General features: G+C 38.3%; 4 non-coding genes across 4 annotated transcripts; 1 reads left to right on the plus strand and 3 right to left on the minus strand.

The window, feature by feature from the left end:
• Window positions 1-698: 698 nt before the first annotated feature.
• trnaw-cca (transfer RNA tryptophan (anticodon CCA)) lies at window positions 699-770 on the minus strand. The gene has a single exon. It is a non-coding gene; the product is annotated as a tRNA-Trp (tRNA).
• Window positions 771-2,931: 2,161 nt separating this feature from the next.
• trnag-ucc (transfer RNA glycine (anticodon UCC)) lies at window positions 2,932-3,003 on the plus strand. The gene has a single exon. It is a non-coding gene; the product is annotated as a tRNA-Gly (tRNA).
• Window positions 3,004-4,647: 1,644 nt separating this feature from the next.
• trnaw-cca (transfer RNA tryptophan (anticodon CCA)) lies at window positions 4,648-4,719 on the minus strand. Its single transcript has one exon. It is a non-coding gene; the product is annotated as a tRNA-Trp (tRNA).
• Window positions 4,720-7,273: 2,554 nt separating this feature from the next.
• trnaw-cca (transfer RNA tryptophan (anticodon CCA)) lies at window positions 7,274-7,345 on the minus strand. Its single transcript has one exon. It is a non-coding gene; the product is annotated as a tRNA-Trp (tRNA).
• Window positions 7,346-7,382: the final 37 nt, after the last annotated feature.

Genomic DNA, 7,382 nt, shown 5'->3' on the forward strand with positions numbered 1-7,382 from the left:
CCTTAAGTACAAATTTTCATCATCAAAACAGAAATATACAAATAAAAACAGCCAGAAAAAAATTATGTAATTGTTTCTTTTGAACAAAATTCAGCACAAACCTTTATCAAAATCACTACATTTGAAGATTTATTAGATCTCAAAATCTGCGTGAAATATTTTTACTTTCTACTCTTTTACTTAAACGCTTAACTTATACATCTTTCAATCTGTCCTATATTTGGCTTTTGAGAGCTTTAAGTCATGTTACAATGCCTTTACCTCAACAAAACATAATTGGAGTTGTGTTTTGTTTCATTCACACATGTTTGAGTAATCCTGCATTATTAGTTTGTCTATTTCTATAGCTCAGAATGTTCTGTTCCACCTTGTGATGTCATGAAGTGGTTTTCAGGTTAATAGCTACCTTTTAACTTCAGTTCAGCAGAGACTGGCAAATCTAGGACTGAAATGATCAAAAATGATTCTAGTGACGCTGTATGGAGTTTTAAAACACAGCGGAGCACTTCCTGTATCACCCCATGACATCACACGGTGGAACAGAGTGTTTTCAGTAATCCTCAACATGCAGGGTTTGTGTGTTAAACATGTGTGAATAGAACCAAACACAACTCCGAGTATGTTTGTGATGAGGAAACAACATCATAACGGGCCCTTTAAGACTGTTGCTGCTCCCCTTAGAATACATTCAAAAGCACTGACCCTGACGTGATTTGAACACACAACCTTCTGATCTGGAGTCAGACGCGCTACCGTTGCGCCACAGAGTCTTGACTTTTGTAAACATAGCTCATAAATAGAAGACACAGTATATAAGCTGTATCTCCCATAAACAGCTGAATTGCTAAATGTATCAAAGTGGACATACACATCATTAATCACACATTGCTGAAAGGAGGAAGTGGGTATTTCTATATGACTGATCTCTCACAGACCTTTCAGTATATGATTTTATTTCACATACATGGATTTTAAGCCATGTGCATGACTTTAGTACAGCTTTTTTTTTTTTTTTTTTAAATATGGAGAAGTAAAGCGGGGAGGGGGTCTACCAAACTCATCATCATCATCATCTTTATTTTGTTTCAGACATTTCTGTCTTAAGTCCACAACTTTAACTTCAAAAAGTGTTTCTTTTATAATATACCGGTTTAAAGTATTTCAGTTAGTCCCTGTATGTGATGTATTTGAGCAACATGTGTCTTGCCCCAGATCTACTTCATACGCAGCTCTTGAGGTCAAAATAAGTCTGTTTACTGTCTGCATGTAATTATAGAGCACTTTACTGTCCGAGAATCAGGAAGTGCGCCGTTAGTATGCTAGTTGTTGTTAGCTTTACTGCGATGGCAATGCATAAGGTAAGTGAGGAATAACTTTGGGACCACCTTTAACAGTTTAAAATCAACTAGTTTTGTTTTGCGTATTTTTAAGACAGTACAAATCAGGTACAGTGCCTTTAAAGGAATACTTCGGCAAACCCTAAAATACTTCAGCTGAGCCTCAGTGGCCCTCCCCCGCTCCACCCCTCTGGGATCCTGCTGGACAAAGTCATTTACAATAGTCCTCATCCCAAAGTTTTACGGTAGTTTTTCGTGCGCATTAGCTCTTTAATATCTTCTGTAGATTCTATCAAGAATTTCTAGTTTGGTGCAGAGTTGTTCTACATCAGTGGTCAAAAATTGTAACCTAAATATGTCAGAGCTACCCAAAATGCAAAGTGAACCCTATAATTTACCATGTTTACATACCAGGAAATCCAAATATTAAGCCTAGTCCTTTTAGAGCAGGATTTGGATTTATAAAACTGCATGCAAACACTGAACTTTGATTGGGGGGTTGTCACAACTTCAGTCTCCCAAACTCCATTAACACATATTTTAAACATACTACATAGAGCACTGCTACATGTATCAGTTAAGCAAGCAGCTTGTTTGGCCAGCCGGGACCACACTCTTTGACAATACATTACAAAGACATGGGAAAGACCGGAACTCTACCCATCTCCCAATTTTTGATGGGAGGGATTAAGAGGCAAGGTAGCCACAGTTTTGACATAAATCATCCAACCATCATTTAATATGCAAGCAAAATGAAACAGTTTTGGTGTTTATACATGAGAAGATACACAACTCCAGGTGTAAGTTCCAGGTGAGCCTTTAGGAGAACGTTGCTTCCCTGCACATTCTCTTGATCTGGATGCCACAGGTGCTGCTAAGGAAACACTGTCTGGTACCATGGAGAGTAATGTAGGTATTCTTCACAGTATTGTCTTGTCTCTGTCCCTGTTCACTCTGTACATCTCAAATTTCCAGTACAGCTCCAAATCGAGAATCGTTCTATATTTTTTGATACAGAGGAATATCAGTCTGGTCACCACTGCCTCCGTCACACCTCGAACCATACTCCAAACACAACTGTGCAATAAATTGTTTTAGTTCAGTGATACATATGAAACAACAGCTCATTGGTTATGTTTTTGAACAAAATGGAATTTAGTTTAGTGTTTTTCAGTCTCCTGTGATATTTTTTCCTTTTTTTTAACACATAAGTAGCCATATTTTTTTTATGCAGACGGACCATCACATCCATCTGAATTCGAGGAGATTCACTCATGACCAGACTCACATCTTCTTCAGGTAGTGGATAAATTTATATTCTCTATCCCAGGCAAAGTTCTCTGATGACTCTTCAGTGGTGTCTCAAAGATGGACAGGAGCTGGAGTACAGGAGACTGAATGGAAAGAACTGATAAAAAAAAATAAATCCTCTAACTCCAGAGTTACAGCATCATTACTGCGTCATGGAGGAGTTGAGGCACTCTTCCCTCCAGTCTGCTCCTCCTCAGCTCCTCCTCAGCTCCACCCCTCCCTCCTCCCACCACTCTGTGAAAATTCCACGTTTCCCTCCAGAAGAGAACTGTTCTTTTCACATGCGATGGTGGTATAGTGGTGAGCATAGCTGCCTTCCAAGCAGTTGACCCGGGTTCGATTCCCGGCCATCGCAGGAGTCATTTCCTTTTTACATTTGAAAAACATACTAATAGTCAGTTTCCTGAATAAATTGGCAACCATTGTCATGTAACCAACTTGTATGTAGTTACTGTAAGAAAATGTCTGTATAATCCCTCATTCATGGAGCATGGAGGTAGAGTCCATAGCAAAATTCTGTCAGCTGGACAAAGTTTTGTACAGAGTGACTACATTTTTAACAGCCAGTACATTCACATGCACAGAATTCTGAGAGCACGAAACAACTGAATTAAAATCAGCAGCTCAAAGAACTGAATAGTTGCGAATGAAAAGCATTCAGGGGCGTCTAGTAATTTAACAATGCCACAAATGCTCATCCTACATATAACCACAGAAACAGATATGTGGTATCTTATTTTCTTTGAGATTTTGATTTTCAGACATGTTAGGAACTCTCTGATGCACAAATAAACACGTTGAGGCTCTGGTAGGTTTTACTTTCACATAGCGGAACAAAACAATAAAACAACTGATTGTTGCTGATCTAAAATGAGTAAGTAAACAAACACATGTCTAGTATTTCCCTGGCTGTTTCTTACCTCATGTAGTTGAATGCCTCTCCTAGTCTGCGCCTAACATGCAGTGCAGTGGATATCTGAGTATGTACCGGCTTCTCCACATGTGTTATTGGGATCTGGGAGATTTGAAAAAACGACACCTCAATCGTACATGGATTTTAAAAAATCTAATTGGACCACTCAAATTACCCGTTTTCCTGGCATGCATGTAAACGGAGTGATTGTCTCCCAGGAAAAAAAATCTCTATCCATTTCGCTACATTATACATGGTAAGAAAGATCCTTTTTGCAACATATTGTAATGGTCTGATATTTTGTGTTTAGATCAGAGCTGACGCCTTTTGTTGTTCTTGTAACTGTTAATCTGTTGTTAATGTAACTGCTTTTGCCGGATACTGGTATTTTTATTTTACTATTGTGTTTGTAAATCAAGATATGAACATTAATAACAGACAAATTAGGCGCCTTCTTTCCCTGACGTCACTCCCATTAGCGTTAGCAACAGGTTTGATTGACAGTGTTGCTAAGTGCCCACTCTGTGCTAAAGCAGGGGTTCGGGCAGGAAGAGGCGTTACCTTCATCAGCCTCACTCTAGACTGGAACTCGCCTCCAAATTCACTCCTATAATGTTCTCCTCGACAAGCTTCATTTGACTGGAGTGCAGCGCTGTGGGTGACATCACACTCACTTTTTATACAGACTGTGTTTTGGAGACTGGCTCTAGTGAGGTGAGACTGCTGTTGAAAAAAACAAAAAAAAAAACAATAAAAAAAACCAACAACAAACAACCAGAAGAAATTTGCCATGCTTGCTTACACCAGAATGCTACAATCTTTACAGTAAAAAACTGCCTCCATGGCTGATCTTCACATTATAGTGATGTGTTGTGATATTATAGCATCTTTCCTTTTTAAATATTACAGCACAAACCACAAAAATGTAGCCACAAATTCTTTTATCTGCAGGTAAGTTCCATAGTGGTCCATTGTACTAATTTATGTGGTCTTACACTTTCTCTACTAGTTTTACTATATCGACTAGTATCAGATTTGTGCTGCTTTTGATAACCCTACTTCACCAAACCTTTTTTTCAAAATACCTGACCCTGACGTGATTTGAACACGCAACCTTCTGATCTGGAGTCAGACGCGCTACCGTTGCGCCACAGAGTCTTCTGAGAGCTCTCTGACCTCAGCTTTCAGGGGAGTGGGGTCTTTCACGTTCACATGCACAGAATTCTGAGAGCACAAAACAACTGAATTAAAATCAGCAGCTCAAAGAACTGAATAGGTGCGAATGAAAAGCATTCAGGGGCGTCTAGTAATTTAGCAATGCCACAAATGCTCATCCTACATATAACCACAGAAACAGATATGTGGTATCTTATTTTCTTTGAGATTTTGATTTTCAGACATGTTAGGAACTCTCTGATGCTCAAATAAACACGTTGAGGCTCTGGTAGGTTTTACTTTCACATAGCAGAACAAAACAATAAAACAACTGATTGTTGCTAATCTAAAATGAGTAAGTAAACAAACACATGTCTAGTATTTCCCTGGCTGTTTCTTACCTCGTGTAGTTGAATGCCTCTCCTAGTCTGCGCCTAACATGCAGTGCAGTGGATATCTGAGTATGTACCGGCTTCTCCACATGTGTTATTGGGATCTGGGAGATTTGAAAAAACGACACCTCAATCATACATGGATTTTAAAAAATCTAATTGGACCACTCAAATTACCCGTTTTCCTGGCATGCATGTAAACGGAGTGATTGTCTCCCAGGAAAAAAAATCTCTATCCATTTCGCTACATTATACATGGTAAGAAAGATCCTTTTTGCAACATATTGTAATGGTCTGATATTTTGTGTTTAGATCAGAGCTGACGCCTTTTGTTGTTCTTGTAACTGTTAATCTGTTGTTAATGTAACTGCTTTTGTATGTGACACTTGCTATGACGATAAGTTAATGTGAAGTTCCTATTTGTGAGTTACTGGTTGGTTTTGGAGAATAGACTGTATACATAAATGCACTTAATAAACTCCAATTCACTTCACATTGAAAAATTGTCACTCCTCTCCCTGTAACTGCTGCAGTGAGTCTTGTCATTTTGGTCTTAAAATGTTTGTATTGACCCACTCTACAGGATCCTGGTATTTTTTATTTTACTATTGTGTCTGTAAATCAAGATATGAACATTAATAACAGACAAATTAGGCGCCTTCTTTCCCTGACGTCACTCCCATTAGTGTTAGCAACAGGTTTGATTGACAGTGTTGCTAAGTGCCCACTCTGTGCTAAAGCAGCGGTTCAGGCAGGAAGAGGCGTTACCTTCATCAGCCTCACTCTAGACTGGAACTCGCCTCCAAATTCACTCCTATAATGTTCTCCTCGACAAGCTTCATTTGACTGGAGTGCAGCGCTGTGGGTGACATCACACTCACTTTTTATACAGACTGTGTTTTGGAGACTGGCTCTAGTGAGGTGAGACGGCTGTTGAAAAAAACAAAAACAAAACAAAACAAAAAAAACAACAACAAACAACCAGAAGAAATTTGCCATGCTTGCTTACACCAGAATGCTACAATCTTTACAGTAAAAAATTGCCTCCATGGCTGATCTTCACATTATAGTGATGTGTCGTGATATTATAGCATCTTTCCTTTTTAAATATTACAGCACAAACCACAAAAATGTAGCCACAAATTGTCCTTTTGTGTTGAAATAAAACACCAGTACAGTGTTTTTCAACCATTTTAAAGTCCTGGCATACTTTTTTGATCAAAGTCACAATGTGTAACTTTTCAGCCAAAAATAGACTAAAACAAAAACATGTTTTTAACTTAGTTTTTGTTTATTCCAGTGAAAGAACAAAAAGTTACATACTGAGCCTTAACCTAAACCATGAGGTACTATGGCTGCAGTGATTATAGCTGCTGTACCTGATTTTTACAATCTTAAAATGTGAAAAAACAACTATTTCAGTTTTTGCAGTGGTCCAAAGTTATTCCTCACTTTAGAGAGAAATTAGGAAGCATTCTGAGCCAATCTATGCTGAACAAAAGGTAAAAGGAGCTGTTAACTTGAAAACTACCGCTTCATGACATCATAAGGTGGAACAGAGCATTTTGAGCTTTGGAGATGTGGCTTTGGAGAGTTACTCCACCATGTGAATTAAACAAAACATTAAACTGAATATGCTTTTGATGATGTAACAACACTTTAACATGTCTGAAGCTCACAAGAGTCTATTTTGCTAAATATAGAACCTTTAAAAGTTACTTAAGTCAAGTAACTGTGTACTACCCACCTCTGTGTATATGTATAACTATGTGATGAATATATAGATATATACACTATATATACATTTGGCAATGATGATTGTTTTGCTTTCTTTCCTTTGCAGATGAATCATTTGAAGTTTGAAGATTTCCTGAATGGCACATAACGCTTACCCTATCAGTGCTGTCACGACACTAAAATTTCCGATGCTAAGGAAGAGACTTGATACTCAATACCGATTCCAATTAATAACACTCTTTGTTTTGACAATGGATTGTGATTTCCAACATTAAACCGTAGTACTTTCTTTTATCTGCAGGTAAGTTGTCCATGGTACTAATTTATGTGGTCTTACACTTTCTCTACTAGTTTTACTATATCGACTAGTATCTGATTTGTGCTGCTTTTGACAACCCTACTTCACCAAACCTTTTTTTCAAAATACCTGACCCTGACGTGATTTGAACACGCAACCTTCTGATCTGGAGTCAGACGCGCTACCGTTGTGCCACAGAGTCTTCTGAGAGCTCTCTGACCTCTGCTTTCAGGGGAGTG

This window comes from Periophthalmus magnuspinnatus, chromosome 20 (genome assembly GCF_009829125.3).
Source record: "Periophthalmus magnuspinnatus isolate fPerMag1 chromosome 20, fPerMag1.2.pri, whole genome shotgun sequence".
In the NCBI taxonomy this organism is placed as follows: Eukaryota; Metazoa; Chordata; class Actinopteri; order Gobiiformes; family Gobiidae; genus Periophthalmus; species Periophthalmus magnuspinnatus.